The sequence below is a fragment of the Canis lupus genome, chromosome 1 (genome assembly GCF_003254725.2).
Source record: "Canis lupus dingo isolate Sandy chromosome 1, ASM325472v2, whole genome shotgun sequence".
NCBI classification, from domain to species: domain Eukaryota; kingdom Metazoa; phylum Chordata; class Mammalia; order Carnivora; family Canidae; genus Canis; species Canis lupus.
The window spans coordinates 122,815,031-122,835,000 of NC_064243.1; the positions used below are offsets into that span (position 1 = coordinate 122,815,031).

The window sequence follows — 19,970 nt, forward strand, 5'->3', positions numbered from 1 at the left end:
TCTGAATGTGAATGGGCTAAATGATCCCATCAAAAGACACATATTGGACTGGATAATAGCATCTATATGCTATTTACAAGAGATTCATTTTAGACCAAAGGCCACCTCCAGACTGACAATGAGGGAGTGGAGAACCATTTACCATTCAAATGGTCCTCAAAAGAAAGCTGGGGTAATAATCCTCATCACAGATAAATTAGATTTTTTTAAGATTATTTATTTATTCATGAGAGACACAGAGAGAGAGAGACAGAGACATAGGCAGAGGGAGAAGCAAGCTCCTTGTGGGGAGCTGGATGCAAGACTCAAACCCAGGACCCTGGGATCATGGCCCAAAGGCAGATGTTCAACCACTGACTCACCCAGGCATCTTCAGATAAATTAGATTTTAAACCAAAGACTGTAGTAAGAGATGAAGAGGGACACTATATCATACTTAAAGGGTCTATCTAACATGAAGACCTAACAATTATGAATATTTATGCCCCTAATGTGGGAGCAGCCAAGTATATTGATCAATTAATAACCAAAGTAAAGAGATACATAAATAATAATACAATAATAGTAGGAGACATCAAAATGGCACTCTCAGCAAAAGACAGATCTTCTAAGCAGAAAATCACCAAAGAAACAAGGGCCTTGAAAGACACACCAGACCAGATGTATTTCACAGATATATACAGAGTATGACCTTCTGATGCAACTGAATACACATTCTTCTCAAGTGCACACTGAATTTTCTCCAGCATAGACCACATACTGGGTCACAAATCAGGTCTCAACCAATACCAAAAGAATACGATTATTCCCTGCATGTTTTCAGACCACAATGCTTTGAAGCTAGAACTCAATTGCAGTAAGAAATTTGGAAGGAAGTCAAACACTTGGAAGCTAAAGAGTATGTTATTAAAAGATGGATGAGTCAGCCTGGAAATTAGAGAAGAATATTAAATATTCATGGAAACTAATGAAAATGAAAGTACAACTGTTCAAAATCTTTGGGATACAGCAAAGACGGTCATAAGAGGCAAATACATCGCAACACAAGCCTCCCTGAAAAAATTCAAAAAAATAATCTCAAATACACAAGCTAACCTTACACCTAAAGGAACTGTAGAAAGAATAGCAAATAAAGCCTAAACCAGCAGAAGAAGATTGCTAATAAAGATTAGAGTAGAACTCAATGAAATAGAGACCAGAAGAACTGTAGAAAAGATCAATAAACCAGGAACTTGTTCATTGAAAGAATTGATAAGATAGATAAACCCCTAGCCAGACTTATTTTAAAATAATAGAGAAAAGACTCAAATTAATAAAATCACAAATGAAAAAGAAGACATCACAACCAATACCAAGGATATACAAATTATTTTAAAAACGTATTATGAGCAACTATATGCCAAAAATTAGACAATCTGGAAGAAATGGATGCATTTCTGGAAACCTAAATTACCAAAACTGGAAAGGAAGAAATAGAAAACCTGAACAGGTCAATAACCAGCGAGGAAATTGAAGCAGTCATCAAAAGCCTCCCAAGACACAAAACTCCAGGGCCACATGGCTTCCCAGGGCAATTCTGACAAATATTTAAAGAAGAAATAATATCTACTCTACTAAAGCTGTTTCAGAAGATAGAAATGAAGAGACTACTTCCAAACTCATTTTATGAGGCCAGCATGACCTTGATCTCAAAACCAGATAACGACCCCATCAAAAAGGAAAATTGCAGACCAATATCCCTGATCAACATAGATGCAAAAATTCTCACCAAGATACTAGCCAAAAGGATCCAACAGTACATTAAGAGGATTATTCACCACGACCAAGTGGAATTTATCCCTGGGATGCAAGGATGGTTCAACATTCATAAAAAAAAAATCAATGTGATAAATCACGTTAAGAAGAGACAAGAACCATATGATCCTCTCAATAGATGCAGAGAAAGAATTTAACAAAATTCAGCATCCATTCATGATTAAAACTCTTCAAAAGTGTAGGGATAGAGGGAATTTTTCTCAATATCATAAAAGCCATTTATGAAAAGCCCACAGAAAATATCATTCACGGGGAAAACCTGAGAGCCTTTCCCCTAAGGTCAGGAACATGACAGGAATGCCCACTCTCACCACTGTTATTCAACATAGTACTAGAAGTCCTAGCCTTATCAGTCAGACAACAAGAAGAAATTAAAAGGATTCAAATGGACAAAGAAGAAATCAAACTCTCCCTCTTCGCAGATGACATGATATTGTATGTAGAAAACCCAAAAGACTCCACCCCAAGATTGCTAGAACTCATACCACAATTCAGTAATGTGGGAGGATACAAAAATCAATGCCCAGAAGTCAGTGGCATTTCTATACACTAACAATGAGACTGAAGAAAGAGAAATTAAACATCAATCCCATTTACAATTGCACCCAAAAGCATAAGATACCTAGGAATAAACCTAACCAAAGAGGTAAAGGATCTCTACCCTAAAAACTACACTTCTGAAAGAATTTGAGAAAGATGTAATGAGGTGGAAAAACATTCCATGCTCATGGATTGGAAGAATAAATATTGTAAAAATGTCTATGCTTCCCAAGGCAATCTACACTTTTATTGCAATCCCTATCAAAATACCATGGACTTTTTAACAGATTTGGAACAAATAATCCTAAGATTTATGTGGAACCAGAAAAGACGCTGAATATCCAGAGGAAGGTTGAAAAAGAAAACCAAAGCCAAGGGCATCACAATGCCGACTTCAAGCTGTACTACAAAGCCGTGGTCATCAAGACGGTGTGGTACCGGCACAAAAACAGACACATAAATCAATGCAATGGAATATAGAACCCAGAATGGGCCCTCAACTCTATGGTCAACTAATATTCGATAAAGGAGGAAAGATTGTCCACTGAAAAAAAGACAGTCTCTTCAATAAATGGTGTTGGGAAAATTGGACAGCCACGTGCAAAAGAATGAAACTAGAGCATTCTCTTACACCAGACACAAAGATACACTCAAAGTGGTGTAAAGATCTACATGTGAGACAAGAATCCATCAGAATCGAGAGGAGAACACAGGAAACACTTTTTGAACTTGGCCAGAACAACTTATTCCTAGACACATCTATGAAGGCAAAGGAAACAAAAGCAAAAATGAACTATTGGGACTTCATCAAGATAAAAAGCTTCTGCACAGCAAAGGAAACAATCAGCAAAACTAAAAGACAACCTACATAATAGGGGAATATATTTTCAAGTGACATATCAGATAAAGGGCTAGTATCCAAGATCTATAAAGAACTTCTCAAACTCAACACCCAAGGAACAGAAAATCCAGTCAAGAAATGGACAGAACACAAGAAGAGACATTTTCCAAACAAGACACACACACGGCCAACAGTCACATGAAAAAATTCTCTGCATCACTTCTCCTCAGGGAGATACAAATGAAAACCACAATGAGACACAACCTCACACCAGTGGGAATGGCTAAGGTTAACAAGACAGGAAACCACAAATGTTGGAGAGGATGTGGAGAAAGGGGAACCCTCTTGCACTGTTGGTGGGAATGTGAACTGGTGCAGCCACTCTGGAAAACTGTGTGGAGGTTCCTCAAAGAGTTAACAATAGAGCTGCCCTACAACCCAGCAATTGCAGTACAGGGTATTCACCCCAAAGACACAGATGTAGTGAAACACCTGGACACCTGCACCCCAATGTTTATAGCAGCCATGTTCACAGTAGCCAAACTGTGGGAGGAACCACGATGTCCTTCGACAGATGATGGATAAAGAAGATGTGGTCTCTGTATACAATGGAATATCCCTCAGTCATCAGAAAGGACTAATACCCACCATTTGCTGCGATGTGGACGGAACTGGAGGGTATGATGCTGAGTGAAGTAAGTCAGTTGGAGAAGGACAATCATCATATGGTTTCACTCATATGTGGAATATAAAAAATAGTGAAAGGGATCATGAGGGAAAGGAGGGAAACTGCTTGGGTAAAAATTAGAGAGGGAGATAAACTATGAGAGACTCCTAACTCTGGGGAACAAATAAAGGGCTGTGGAAGGGGAGGAGGGTGGGGGGATGAGGTGACTGGGTGACAGACACTATGGAGGGCACTTGATGGGATGAGCATTGGGCATTATACTATTTGTTGGCAAATTGAATTTAAAGTAATGAAAGTTATAAATAAATAAGCAAGCAAGAAAGCAATGAATATTATCCTAAATGTTAAAACAATTATGGCATGTTAATCAAAATCAGGTATTAGATAAAGATTTAAAAAACTAAATAAATTCAAGGGACCAGATGAAACAAGATCCCCTGCTCTTCTTTCATCTTGCCTACCTTCCTGTACCATACTGTCTTGATGGTTGCAGCTTTATAATACAGCTTGAAGGCTGGAGTTGCGATGCCACCAGCTTTGGTTTTCTTTTTTTCAACATTCCTTTGGCTATTAGAAGTCTTTTGTGGTTCCGTATAAGGTTGGGGATTGTTTATTCTAGTTCTATGAAAAATATTGATAGCATTTTGGTTTTGGTTTTGTTTTGTTTTGTTTTTATTGATAGCATTTTGATAGAGATTGCACTGAATGCATATATTGCTAGGGTGTCATTGACGTTTTTATAATATTTGTCTTTCCAATCCATGAGTATGGGGTGCTTTTCAATTTATTTGTGTCGTCCTCAGATTATTTCATAATTATTGTATAGTTTTCTGAGTACAGATCTTTTGCTTGTTTGATTACGTTTCTTTCTAGTTATCTTATGGTTTGGGAGACAATTTTAAACTGGATTGATTCATTGATTTTTTTTTCTGCTTCATTGTTAATGTATAGAAATGCAACAGACTTCTGCACATTGGTTTTATATACTCCTTTTGCTGATTCCTATATCAGTTCTGGCAATTTTAGAGTGGAAACTATTGGGTTTTCAACATAAAGCATTGTCACCTGAGAAGAATTAAAATTTAATTTCTTCTAGCTAATTTGGATGTATTTTGTTTTCGTTTTCTGTTGTTGTTGTCTGATTGCTGAGGACTTCCAGTACTATGTTGAACAACAGTGGTGAGAGTGGGCATCCCTGTCCTATTCTCAATCTTAGGGGTAAAGCTCTGCTTGTCCCTATTGAACACAATATTCATTGTGGGTTTTCATATATGGCTTTTATGATACCAAGGTTTTTTCCTTCTATCCCTAAACTTCAGAGAGCTTTAATTAAGAAAGGATGCTGTATTGTTGTCAAATGCCTTTCCTGCATCTTTTGAGAGGATCCTATGATTCTTGTCCTTTCTTTTATTAATGTTGTGTATTACACTGAATGATTTGCAGATGTTGACCATCCTTTATCCCAGGAATCAATCCTATTTGGTTGTGGTGAAAAATCCTTTTAATGTACTGTTGGATCCTATTAGCTAGTATCTTCGTGAGAATTTTTGTATCCAGGTTCATTAGCGATATTAGTCTGTAATTCTCCTTTTTGGTGGGGTCTTTTTCCAGTTTTAGGATCAAGGTAATGGAGGCCTCATAGAAAGAGCTTGGAAATTTTCCTTCCATTTGTATTTTTTGAAACAGCTTCAGAAGAATACGTTTGAAATATTTAAATGTTTGGTAGAATTCTGCTGAGGGGTCATCAGGCCCTGGATTCATGTTTGTTGGAGGTTTTTTGATGACTGCTTCAATTTCCTCACTGGTTATGAGTCTGTTCATGTTTTCTATTTCTTTGTGTTTTAGTTTGGTAGTTTATATGTTTCTAGGAATGCATCCATTTCCTCCAGATTACCTAATTTTTTGACAAGTAATTGTTCATAATATTCCCTTATAATTGTATTTCTGGGTGTTGGTTGTGATCTTTCCTCCTTCATTTATGATTTTATTGATTTAGTTCCTTTCTCTTTTCTTTTTGATAAGCTTGGCTAGGAGTTTATCGATCTTCTATTATTATTTCAAAGAATCAGCTTCTAGTTTCATTGAACTGTTCTACTGTTCTTTTTATTTCTATTTCACTGATTTCTGATCTAATCTTTTTTATTGTCTTCTCCTGCTTGGATTAGTCTTTATTTGCTTTTCTTTCTTCAGCTCATTTAGGTGTAGGTTTAGCTTGTGTATTTGAGACTTTTTCTTGTTCCTTGAGAAAGGCCTGAGTTGCTGTATACTTCCCTTTTAGGACCACCTTTGCTACATTCCAAGTTTCTGAACTGTTATGCTTTCATTTTCATTTGTTTCCATGTATTTTTTTTTTATATTCTTAAATTTCCTAGCTGACCCATTCATTCGTTAGTAGGATGTTCTTTAAACTCCATGTGTTTGCATTCCTTTCAATTTGTCTCTTGTGATTCACTTCAAGTTTTAAAGTATTGTGGTCTGAAAACATGCATGGTATAATCTCAATATTTTTATATGTTTGAGACCTGATTTGTGACCCAATATGTGATCTAATCTGGAGAATGTTCCATGGGTACTCAAGAAGAATGTGTATTCTGTTGCTTTAGGATAAAATGCTTTGAATATATCTGTTAATTCCATCTGGCCTAGTGTGACATTCAAAGCCCTGTTTCCTTGTTGATGTTCTGCTTAGATAATCTGTGCATTGCTGTGAGTGGGGTGTTAAGGTCCCCTACTATTATTGTATTATTATCAATGTGTTTCTTTAATTTGTTATTAATTGGTTTATATAATTAGTTGCTTCCAATTAAGAGCATAAATATTTGTACTTTTTACCTCTTCTTTTAGATACACCCTTTTCTTTCTTTTTTAAAAGATTTTATTTATTTATTCATGAGAGACAGAGAGGAAGAGAGGCAGAGACACAGGCAGAGGGAGAAGCAGGCTCCATACAGGGAGCCTGACATGGGACTCAATCCCCGGTTTCCAGGATCACACCCTGGGCTGAAGGTGGTGCTTAACCACAGAGCCCACCGGGCTGCCCAGATGTACCTTTTTCTTATGCTCTAGCAACCTTCTTCATTCTTTTTTATAGCCTTTGTTTAAAATCTGGTTAATCTGATATAAAGATGGGTACTCCAGCATTTTTATATCCATTAGTATGATAAATGGTTCTCCACCCCCTCACTTTCAAACTGGAGGTATCTTTGTTTTCCATATTAATCTCTTGCAGACACCATATTGATGGGCCTTGTTTTTCATCCATTCTTATACCCAGTGTCCTTTTATTGGAGCATTTAGTTCATTTACATTCAGAGTAAATATTGAAAGATATAAATTTAGTGCCATTGTATTACCAGTAATGTTTCTGTTAATTGTTAATTGTTTTGTGCTTTCTCTTCACTCAAAGGATCCTCTTTAATATTTTTTGCAGGGCTGGTTTAGAGTTCATAAATTCTTTTAGTTTTTGTTTTTCCTGTAAGCTCTTTATCACTCTTTCTATTCTGAATAACATCCTTGCTGGATAAAGTATTCTTGGCTGCATATTTTTCCCACTTAGCACATTCAATATTTCATGGCAGTCCTTTTGGGCTTGCCAGGTCTCTGTCAACTGTCTGCTACCAGCCTTATGTTTCTACCCTTGTAACTTAAGGGCCTTTTGTCCCAAGCTTCTTTCATGATTTTCTCTTTATCTCTGAAATTTGCAAGCTTCAGTATTATATAGGTCAAGGTGTGGACCTATTTTTATTGACTTTGAGGGGGATTCTCTGTGCCTCCTGGACTTGAATGCCTATTTCTTTCCCCAGATTAAGGAAGTTCTCAGCTATAATTTCTTCAAATAAAACTTCTGCCCCCCCCCCCTTTTCTAGGACCCCTACTATTTGAATATTATTTCCACTTAGAGTATAACAGTTTTCTTGAGGTCTTCTTTTGTGACCTAGTAGTTGTTTTCTCTCTTTTCTCAGCTTCTTATTCTCCATAAGTTTGTCTTCTATATTCCTGACTCTTTTCTGCCTCATTTATCCTAGCAGTTAGAGTCTTGATTTTTGACTGCCTCCCAATATTTTTCATTTAATTGCATTTTTCATTTCAGAAAGATTAGATTTTATTTCTTTTAATTTCTTTTATTTTATGTAAAGGATTCTTTAATGTCTTCTCTGCTTTTTTTTAAGCCGAGCTTGTATCTTTATAATTGTTGTTTTGAGTGATGCCTGGATGGCTCAGCAGTTGAGCACCTGCCTTTGGCTCAGGGCATGATTCCGGGATCAGGGGTCAAATCCCACATTGGGCTCCCTGCATGGAGCCTGCTTCTCCCTCTGCCTGTGTCTCTGCCTCTCTCTCTCTCTCTCTGTGTGTGTGTGTCTCATGAATAAATAAATAAAATCTTTAAAAAATTTGTTGTTTTGAATTCTAGTTCCACCAACTTGTCTTTCTTATATCCGTATTGATTAAATCCTTGGCAGTGAGTTTTGCTTCCTGATCTTTCTTTTGGGATGAGTCTCTCCACCTCCTAATTATGTCTAGAAAAGAATAGATGAAAGAGAGAAAAGAAAAAATTAGCAAAAACATCAAAAACACCAGAAAAATACAAATGAAACAAGCCAGAAAAAATTGATGAAAGAAAGAAAGAAAGAAAGAAAGAAAGAAAGAAAGAAAGAAAAGAAAAAATCAAACAAGAAATAAAACAGAAGAAAAAAATAAACTAGATTCTGAGTGTATTTTGCTTATTGTTAAAAGAATTTAGACCCAAAATAAGAAAGAAACAAAAACATATATGTATATGTTTATACGTGTGTGTGTGTGTGTGTGTGTATATATATATATATATGTATATAAGTATACTGTCATCTGACCTCTATGCTAAATGGTTTGGTGTTATTGATGAAGCGACTGAGGAGGAGAAAATAAATGCAGCCCAGAGGCTTCTAGCCCAGCTGCCAAAAGCAAATGTTGTTCTCTTGAGATACCTTTTTGGAGTGTTATACAACATTGAGCAACAATCCTCATCCAATCAGATGACAGCTTATAACTTATCAGTGTGTATAGCCCCAAGCATTCTTTGTCCACCTAAGTCCTGCTTTGGAATTGGAAGACAAGTATATAAAAAAGGTTTCTCTTGTACACTTTTTGATTGAAAATTGCCTCAAGATATTTGGAGAAGACATCACTTGTCTCTTTGGAGAGAATTCAATGAGTTGTGATAACAATGAGAAGGCTGCAGTGATAGAAAAACCGCCTGTCGAATCCAGCCAGTGAGAGTGAGAGCGATTTCCAAAAAGGCACAACTGCAGAATGATACCAAGTCCCCATCTGGCATGGGCCCATCCACCTACATGTCTACAGTTTACTAACTCACTGAAGACTGGAATCTCCATAATGACACTTGACACTTCCTTTTTCTTTATTTTGCCAATGAATGAAAATGAACCCCTTTCAAGACCCAGCTATTTCCATTTAAAGTTTTTCCTGGGTCCCATATATTCATGTGGAGGATATCCTCCCACAAAATATCTCCTCTATCTTCAATGTCTGCCATATCTATCATATTACATACTTTTGTATTGTAAAAAATATATATATAGATATATATATAGATATATATATATATCTATATATATATATATATCTCACAAGAATAATTTCTCAAGCAGTTCAGTATTTTATGTCCATCTGTTATGCTTTCTCCTATGTTATAAAATGTGTTTCACATATTTTAGATTTTTAACCCAAACTGTGTTATACTAATTGCAGGATAAAGTAGGTCTCCTACATCTTTCCAAGGTAATATGACATAAATATCTACTTCATTTTGCAAATGTCTTCCATCTGTTACTATAAATAAGATATAGATTAGGTAGGGAAGTAGCAACTCCGAGTTCTGGTATACGATATTCAGTGAAAATCAAGTTGGCTAATTTTTATAGAATGATATATTATAAAAATAAGTTTCAGCAGTAAATAATCTTGGATATAAATACATCTGCAGCAAAACCATAGGCTAGGTTTGTATTCACTGACTTACAGAGAGTTGCATTAGGGCAAGGACTATATATACTGAATTATAATAGCAAGGGGTGGCATCACTGTCTACATTTCCTATTTCCCATTCAGTTTGAAATTATCTACTTACCAATTTCTGCCAAAGGAGTCCATTTACTTTTAATTGGCACAGTTTATTTCCTCCTGTACAGATTTTGAAATTTTTAATTCCTTTTTCCATTGATTGCCATAATATGATTTCTCATCTGATAACCTGTTTATGTAATGATTTAGATAAGTTCTTATATTAAATAATGTGTTCTTGTAATAACCCAGTTAGGTCATGAGGTATCCCTATGTATTTTGGAATTAGTTGCTAATATTTATTTGAGTTGCTAATATTTTAAGATGGCATTTGTGTTTATGACTGAGATGGCCTCTAAAAATTCGCTGACACTATCTTTAGGCATTTAGATCATATTAAGATAGTTTTGGAATAAATTACGTATGCCAGCTTAAAAAAGGGGGGGGTGGATTGTCTGCTGCGGTTGGGAGACTGGGAGCTTGGAAGAAAGGAGGAAGAGAAACGAACCACGCAGGGGCTGGGGATGAGAAAACCGACGCACAGAAAGCTGGTGCCTTGCCCAGGGCCTCGTCCCTCAGCTCCCGGACCTCCTGCAGCCCCCTCTTCGCCTGGCTCCAGTTCCACGACGCCTCTCCCAGCAGCCGCTCTGTCTCCAGCAGCAGCTGTTCCGACTCGGAATTAGGGGGAGACCAAGGGGGGGGGTCCTTGGCCTTCCGCTTCCCGTCTCCCAGGCCCTGAACCTCTGCCAGCAGCTCCTGAGTCTTTTCCAGTTTCCTGGCTACCAGGTCCACCCTGAAGCTATGGGCGCAGGAGGTGCGCTCCTCGGGGGAAGGCTCCTCCTCCTGGATCAAGTCCAAGACCTCCCCAAGAGTGCCTTTCTTCTCCATCTCGTGGACTCTGAGCATCATTTGGGGTTTGGCACACACGGGATGCTCCACGGCGCACAGTAATCGGTGCCCTCCCAGCCACACACCTCAACCGCCTCTGCTCTAAAGAGCCACAACCCCTTGCCTTACAGGAAAACTTGTTCTACTTCCAGAATACCGTAATAAAAAAAAAAAAAAAAAAAAATACGGGTATTAAAAAAAAATTTGAGAAACTCAAATTTATATATATATATATATATACACACACACACACACAAATAAAAGAAAAGCAATGAAGGAAACAAAAAAGAAATATATATAATATATTATTATATATACTATGTATAACTAAAAATTTTTAAAAATTGATAAAATAAGAAAATAGCTGAAAAATATAAAACTGAAAGCTAAAGAATAATTTAAAAAAAAAAAAAACAAATGCTATATACTGTTTTTCCAAAGAGCTGAAGTTTTGCAGTTGTCTATGATCAGTAAACTTGATGTTAGTTAGTTGTTCCTGCTAGTCTGGGGGAGGGGCCTGTTGTGCTGATTCTCAAGTGTCCTTGACTGGATGGAATTGGGCCTCCCTTACCAAGGGATCAGGCTCAGAATAAGTGGCCCTGAATTGCATTATGTGGTGTTGTTTTGCTCCCTGAAGGATTTCAGCACTGATGGAGGGCGGTAATGAAAATGATGGCACTCTAATTTCTAGCCCTGGAGCTGAAATTTCACACCCCCCAGTCTTCAGTGAGCCCTCACAGAGAAACAGTCAATCACTTTTGTCTCTCTGGTTTCTGTTCCAACTCTGTGTTCACCCAGTCTGTGACTCAGCATTTTACCTCAAGCATGGGATGCAGTTTCCATTCCTCAAACTTTATGGACTCTTGCTATAGGAACTGAACTCATTCCTCCTGAAGGCCAACTGAACAGGCAAGTGGCTGACTCACTGGCTGTTCGCTTGTTCGTTCGTTCATTAATTTTCAACAGATTCCCAGAAAGTCAAACCCTAAATAGAGTCTTTTGACTAATTAATGTAGTTTATTTGGTATTTTAAGTTACATGGGAAGCATTGTCAAACACATAATGATAAGCCCTCTTAGATTATATTAGGTGCGTGAATGTTATAGCTGTTCCAAAAATTAAATGAAATTCCTAATGTTTTAATATGTCCTGGTACAGTGTAATTAGGGTTCTATTCAAATTGTTAAAATACTGTGTGTTACAAAAAATAATCAAATCTTCTTATCAACTGCACCATAATGAACTGTCATTGGGTCTTTAACCACATCCATTTTTTACTCCTATGTCATTTACAGGTATTGTTCTGATGCTCTTGCAAAAATAGGGTTCAGCTTCAAGAAGATTCACAACAAAGACTTTTGACAAATACCGGTTTCTGGTCACCCAAAGATCATAAAACTAAAGTATGAATTTCCAGAACTAAAGAAAAAGCTGCATTCAAACAGAACAAAAAGTAATAAATAACATGGAACTGAATGAATTCAGGAAAAATGATGATTGATTTGTTTGTTTCTCTATATGGAAAAAGATGACTGTTTTTAATGACTCTTGTTCAAAACATTGTTGATCTCTTCATGTTAGCTCTTCCAGATTTTATTCATTTATTTATTCATGAGGAACACAGAAAGGGGGGAGGGGCAGAGACCTAGGCAGAGGGAGAAGCAGACTCCATGCCGAGCCTGATGTGGGACTCAATCCCAGATTCCGGGATCATGCCCTGAGCCAAAGGCAGATGCTCAACCACTGAGCCGCTCAGGCGTCCCTGCTCTTCCAGATTGAAGGAAACTTTATCTCTAGAGATATCTATAACTTACAGAAATTTTATGAAAATGTTGTTTTGTAAACAAAATATTTTTTTCTACCTACCTGTAACCCTCCAGAATTCAGAAACTTTCAGTGGGTATTCTTTTTTTGTGTGTGGCAATTGTAAATCATCTGCATAAATCCTGTGGGAATCTGTTTTCGCTGTAACAAGACACCATTGTTACAGGATTGGTTGGATTACCAAGGCCTTGACTAAAATGTTATTTTTTTTCCTCCCCAGCCCACCAAGATTTTATTTTTAAAGTAATCTCTGCTTCCAACATAGGGCTCAAACTCACAACCTTGAGGTCAAGAGTCGTGCTGTCTACTGTCGGAGCAGGCCAGGTGCCCCTGAAATCTCATCTTTAGACGAGATGCATAGACTCAGATAGGATCAGACAGCTTGGAGAAACTCAGATCGACTTTCTGGAACTTATCAAGCCCTTGGAAACTGTTGACCTGATACCTTCCTTCCAGAGTTCCCCACAGCCTGACCAGGTGAGTCAAGAGTGCCACCTCCTGGCAAATGAAACCAAGAGTCAGATGCTTAACCCAACTGAGCCTCCCAGGTTCCCCTAAAAAGTGCTTTTAAATGCTGAAGTTCTTCCTTCCTGCCTTGCCTTTACAGGGACGAGGACACCTATGCCTCCTACCATTGACCGTCTGTCTACTTGGAGAGGAAGAAAGTATTCTAGATTGCTGAACCCTAGTTTTCCATGCTGCAGATGACAGGACATCCTCCAATCTGACCAAGGAACTCCCTCACTCTGAGCCAAGGACAAGAGATCTTGTTGTTTTACTTATTTTTTATTTTTATTTTTTTAAGATTTTATTTATCTGTTCATGAGAGACACACAGAGAGGCAGAGACACAGGCAAAGGGAGAAACAGGTTCCACTCCGGGACCCTGACGTGGGACTTGATCCTGGGACTCCAGGATCATGCCCTGGGCCAAAGGCAGGCGCTAAACCACTGAGCCACCCAGGGATCCCTGTTGTTTTGTTTTAAGTTGTGGTTAAAAATAGACATCGCCTACAATTGAACATTTTAACTGTTTCTATGCATAGAGTTCAGTAATATTAGGTATGTTCATATCCTCCTTGCTGCGTTATCTTTCCATTCAATTTTTTTCAAAGAGCTAAACATTACATGCTTATTTTAAAAATATTTTATTTATTTACTTTACACAGAGAGAGAGTGAACACAAGCAGGGGAGCAGCAGGCAGAGGGAGAGGGAGAAGCAGGCTCCCTACTGAACAGGAAGCTGGAAGCAATGGTGAGGGGCTCAATCCCACAACCCTGGGATCATGACCTGAGCCAAAGGCAGATGCTTAACTGAACAAGCTACCCAGGCACCCTATACAGACTTAATCTTTTTAAAGTTCGTTTATTCATTTTTCATTATCTCTAGACCCAACATAAGGCTCAAACTCACAGCCCTGACTGAGATCAAGAGTTTAGTACTCTAGTACTCTTCTGATGGACCTGCCCAGGTGCTCCTTCCACTTCATTTTTTCAAGAATCCTGGGATCATGTCTCAGAGTCACCATTTCTCCGGTGAGGCCCCCTACTCGACCCTCCATGCGGAGGTGCCATATGTCGGGCTGGTTCATGTTTCTCCATCTTCCTTCCTCCTTTTAGGAGACAGAAGGTGGTTTGTGAAACAGCCAGTGACTGTGGAATGAGACTGAGGATTTCCCTTGGAAAGTGGGTGTGAGAGAGAGGAAAGGTTGATGGAGAACCAGCAAACTGTTGGCGTTGCTTTAGAGGCAGGGGTGTGCTTGCTGGGCCCTCACCCAGGGTGGATGAGTCAGAATTGTCCCCTCCCTTAGTCCTTCGCCCTTATCAATCTATGCCTGTGTTTGGTCTCTGAACCCTAAGACAACACCATCATGTGTTTAAGTTCCCTTCAGACTCAGCAGGCCGCACCATGCCACGCCCTCCCAGATGCACCCCCACCCCTGGATAGGATTAGAGTGAGATGTCATCCTCCACATCCAGGATTCCCAAATGGTTTATTGGGATTTCCTGGGTTAGGAAACCAGGAGGGGATTCTTTGCCCCCAGACAAGGTGAACTCTTCAGACATCCTCTTTCCTCTTCCCCTTCCTCTTCCCACTCTCTCCCTGCTCTGCCCTCCCCTGCCCTCCCCACAGTTTGGAAGCTGCAGCCTGAGGGTTGGGGGAGTTGAAGAAAGCCATTCTAAGGAGAGGAGTCCCAGGCTCCAACATTAACAGATAGCCTTGTGCATTTGAATGAAATGACTGGATGAGGCCCATTGGAATGGATGACCCTGAATCTCCCTTCAGCTGCCCGCCATCCCCCACCCCTAACTTTGAGTCCTCCACGGGATTTGGGAACAGAAGACCCTGTGTGTGTGTGTGTGTGTGTGTGTGTGCGCGCGCGCGCATGTGCTGAGGGTGGTAGGGCATGTTCACGCTGGCTCCTGCAATTTAGTTCATTCTGGGAATGTTCTGTTCTTTCTGAGATGAGCAAAGCTAAACTCCTCCCATTGCCTAGTTCTTTAAAAGCCTGATTCTCTTGTTTTCTTGGTGAATGGACTGACCCACATCCTCCCATCCCACCAGACCCATTGTGTGAATACTTCCACTTGAAGAGTTCTTTTACCTCCTCCAGAAAACAAACAACAGCCACCCACACCCACCCCATTGTCACAGATACACAACCAACAAAACAAAAATCCTGCTGACCTCCTTCTGCCTCAATCTACTGTAGAGTCACTCTCTTAGACATGGTTTAAGCTCAATAACTTGATGCTATCTCCCTTTCTCTAGCACAATTCCATCCTCCATTAGGCCCATATTATAATTGCATGACTACACTACTCACATGAGCTGGAGACAATATGCTAAAGTGATCGGATGGTAGTGCTGTCAATTTGAAAGGACCTACACATCAAGGCGTCCATAAACATGGTCCCTGGAAGTCTTTGACATTCACATGCCTCTGATGAAATCATTGTTCTGGAAACTTCAGCATCTATAGCCGATCTTGTCCATGTTCTTCTAACCTTTATTCACCCTCTGTTCACCTGATACTTTGCCTGATTGTTCACAGAGAAATTAGATCTCATCCTACAAGAGCTGAATCTGAATCCTCTGCTCACCCTGAAAAGAATATGCACAGGTCTGCACCTGTCTTATCCTTCTCCACTGTGTCTGAAGAAAATGTGGCCCGCCCTCCCTCCTCCTGTCAAAAGTCAAACCCGAGATAAGATTTGGATATAAAGGAAACTAGAATACTGTTTTGAACTACAGATACTTTCAAAAAGTAGCCACAGAGGCGGCAGCAAAGAAACACACACAAAACACACCTCCTCCCCCCAGCAGGTGGAAGGAGGGTGTGCTGACTCCCTTCATTTTTCTCCTGAGAAGCACACCCCCTCGCATGCCCCTGGAAGGTGCCTTGGAGGGGAGCACCAGGAGGGGAGTGATTGACATTCTTATCTTCAAGGACAGGAAGTTGAGCATGACATGAGAATTCTGGACAAACAGATCTTGTTATTAAAAAGGAAAAAAATCCTTATGTTTTTTTAGTTGAGTTACTCTTCCACAACTTCTTCTCCTTGTTCAACCCAACAGACAAGCATTTAGGGTTTGCCACTCCTCAGAGTCTTGTTTTGCTCTGGAGGGCTATGCCATGTGAAGCTTGTCAGGGAGAAATTCATCCACTCTTTTTCCCATTTGTCCATTGGACATCAAGGTCATCCTTGGGGTTGGGCCCCAGATGCTGAGAGGGTGGAGGTCAAGGTGGTGCCTCTGGGATGTTATCCTTTCCAGCATCTTTGAATTCAACCTCCTTCATGGCCTTCCTCTTCCCTTCAGGGCACTGCCCCGCTTTCAGCCACCATCTAAAGAAATGGCTGGGATAGTGGTAATGCCTTTCCAAGGTGCACATGCTCTTACCGGAGGATCCAGTGATCCCACTCCCAGGGATCAGCCCCTGGTGACACAGAGGAGATGAAAGCAGATGGCTGCACAGAAGCCCCACACACAGACATTCACAGCACCTGTTTTCGTGATTGCCTGGACTTGAAGGTAACTGACAGAGAAGTCCCTTGGTAGGTGAATGGCTCCCCAGGCTGGGGTACACCCGGGTCACAGAGTGTTTTTGGAAGGTGTTGAAAAGAAACAAGAGAGTTATGGAGCCATGGAGAGCCAGGAGGGGAACCTTTCCCATGTGGGTCTTCCCGACTGAGAAAAGCATATCTGAAAAGACAACTCTGTATGTAGGTACCTTATGATTCCAATTCCATGTGACTTGGAGAAGGCCAGACTCTGGAGAGGGTGACAAGAGTGGAAGGCCTGGAGAGCAGAGTCCAGAACTGTGGCGGCCAACATTGGTCAACTCTTTGACTGAGTTGTAGTGGAAGGACTTCAGTGAGCACTGTAACCTGTGGAGGCATAGTGTGCTTCCAGAAAATCTCGAGGAAAAGTATTGGCAACAGGAGTAGTTGTTGGGTCAGGCTCTAAAGGGAAGGGTGGAGTCAACTAGGGGGCATGAAAGCTGGAAGTAAATGTCTTCTCCCAGAACATGGAGGCATCAAAGTAGTTCCAGACAACACTGATCATTTCTGACTTAGAGATGGTGACATTCTCAGAAAATATGTAGACTGAAATAAATAGTCATCAAAAGGGCATGTGAAACTGTGAAACTACCCATTCCACTGACGTGAAATTTTGCATCATGTAAATAATTTCCAAGTCCAAAAATATTCAGACTGATGAAAGAAAGAAAGAAAGAAAGAAAGAAAGAAAGAAAGAAAGAAAGAGAAAGAAGAAAGAAGAAAGAAAGAAAGAAAGAAAGAAAGAAAGAAAGAAAGAAAGAAAGATCAGCAGGTTGCCCGGAGTTTTGGTGGGGGTGGGGGCATGGGGGGAATGATGAATAGGCCAAGCATGGAGGATGTTTAAGGCAGTGGAACTGTTCAGAATGCCTCCATGACGGGTAAGTTACCTTTGTCAAAACCCACAGAGCTGACAACACCGAGAGGGAACCTTAGTGCCAACTCTGGACTCTGAGTGTATGATGATGATGATGCCTCAATATGGATGCAGCTATTGTGATCCATATACCAGCTCTGGCACAGATTGTCGGTGGGCTCAGGGGAGCGGGAAGCTCTGAGGGAGCACGCGTGCCCTTGTGCGTGTGGCCAGGGGGGAGGGGGGCGTTGGGGAGGACTGAGTGATGGTGCAGCAGGCAGCATGGGGGAACTTTGCATTCTCCACTCAATTTTGCTGCGAACCCAAAAATAATAATAATAATAATAATAATAATAATAATGCCTCATTAAACAGGCAGGCAGGAAAGCAGACAGAAACACAAAGACACAGACACACCCATGAATGAATGAACATAAAAACAGACAAGCAAACCTGATGTGGCACCGCTGAGCCAACAGTCAAGAAATAATTCTTGAGACGTTTTTGGTGCCAAGAGAACACAACCTGTGGGCAGAGAGAGCTGCGCTGGGATCATGAGGAGTAACTGATGCTATAGTTTCTAATCCGTGGGGTTAGGGACCATGTCAGTCTCCCAGGAATGGTCGCACACTGAGCAAGGTCTCTAAGACATTGGAGGGCTAGCTCCTGTCAAAGTCCGGTTATGACCTAGTATTTTCTTTAGATGTGGGGCAGTGGGCCACATGTTGAAAGAGGACCGTGATTATCTCCTGGGCGTGTGCGGTTACCAGAGTGAGGTGATGGTGACTAGAGCACAGCTACATGTGTAACACGAGAAGGAAAATCCTTGAGGAAGTGTAGGGGTGTCACACCCGGTGTGTCTGGGAGGTATGGTGGGCTGCAGGGGTGTCAGGAGACCCAATTTTAGTTCATATCTTTGGCCTTTGTTCTCTTTGTCAAGAGTGATGACGTTCCAGTGGGGACATTCTCGCAGCCATGGGGGAGGAGACCTGCTCCTCTACCCTCTCGGGGTCTCTGCCGGGGCCTAACAGGGCAGTTGACAGAAGATATGCCCAGGAGAGGGGTGTGCATGCTGCTTGGTGTTTGCATGTACACAGGAGCCTTCGCCAGAGAAGAGGAGGAATCGATCAATCTGTGAAGAATGGATGGGACAAAGGGCTTGGGCAAGGGAGAGGCAGGCCACGGAGGAGAGGGGCCAGTGGAACAAGGTTTCTCTCCGTGGATTGTTCAGACCCTCGTTCTCCCGGTTCCCTCTCCTATGTCAGGTGATTCAGAGTGTCTTTGCTCCTCCTGGTTCCAGGGAAGGTACCTTTCCCCTGGGAGTTTGAGCTCCTGCTCTCACAAAGAAAAGAAGGGTCAGGGTGTCCTTCCCGCAGCTGCTGAGTCTTCAGCGAGTGGAGTTCCAAATCACCGATGTACCAAAGCGACACCTTTTGGGGGTGACCCGGTCTGGTCTCCTTCAGGGCAGCCCTGGTCAGTGGCTCGTGAGTCCTTGTTCCTCGGAACATTCTCATCCCATCTCAGGCTCCTGTCATTCTTACCATTCCCGAGGCTCCACCACAGCAGTGCTAGCTCCTCAGCATAGGAAGTGCCCCCGTAGTTCAACCCTGGGCACTACGGGCTCTCGTTGCTACGGTGTTTCTCTATTTTTCTTCAGCTCTGAGTCATCAATGACGGACTCTATGCTTATCAACCCCGGACTGCACGTCTATCCAGAATTACACTTAAAACCGCCTGATTTGCTGACCTGGTGGCCTTGTAGACATGACGTATCCCAAAGGACCTAACCCTAAATTCTTGTTCCTCTTCCTCGCATTGGCCGTGCATAGACCTCCCATCTGAACGGATTGTACCACTGTTAGGCTAGTGACCCTGGTCCAACCTCTCGGAGTGTTTTCTCATTTTTTTTCTCTCCAAGCAACAACCACCCTCACCCCCCTTCCCCCCGCCTCTGTGTGTCCTTTGTCATTTGATCCTCTTCAGAGGATGTTTCATGGAGCCCAGAGGTTTTTAATTCCCAACTCTCCGTTTCTTTTTGAGGATCATGCCCACCTTGGGCGTCAAGTCTTAAACCCTCTTTGCCTCACCCTAGATCCCAAATTATTCTGCCCCCCCTCCCCAATGTGTTCCACTTTTATGTTTGCCTTGGGAGTGTGTGATCCATTTAAGGTTCACATTTGTATGAGGTGTGATGTGGGGTTGTTTAGGTCAAAGACATCTTGTTTCTTAGTCTGCCTGCCTGCAAGTTTTCCCTGTGGATGTCTGATCACCATCCTCCGACTTCATGGGGAGGTGGACCATCTTTCCTCCCTCAAATGGTCATTGCGCCTGTGACAGAATCCTTTTGGACTTGGGCATATCCATTTGGGTATCTGTTCCGTTCCAGTGACCAACAGG

General features: G+C 41.0%; 1 long non-coding RNA gene across 12 annotated transcripts in view; it reads left to right on the plus strand.

Annotated features, from left to right (window-relative positions):
* Positions 1–13,438, plus strand: part of LOC112645626 (uncharacterized) — a 54,105-nt gene extending 40,667 nt beyond the window's left edge. For 6 of the 12 annotated variants that reach the window (XR_007403432.1, XR_007403407.1, XR_007403428.1 and 3 more), the window contains 3 exons: positions 12,128–12,285; positions 12,922–13,133; positions 13,264–13,438. This is a non-coding gene — a long non-coding RNA (uncharacterized LOC112645626). Of the gene's footprint in view, positions 1–11,630; positions 11,739–12,127; positions 12,286–12,921; positions 13,134–13,263 lie in introns of those variants that run through there. The other 6 variants (XR_003127171.2, XR_007403434.1, XR_003127173.2 and 3 more) reach the window with 3 other exon arrangements.
* The last annotated feature ends 6,532 nt before the right edge of the window (positions 13,439–19,970 follow it).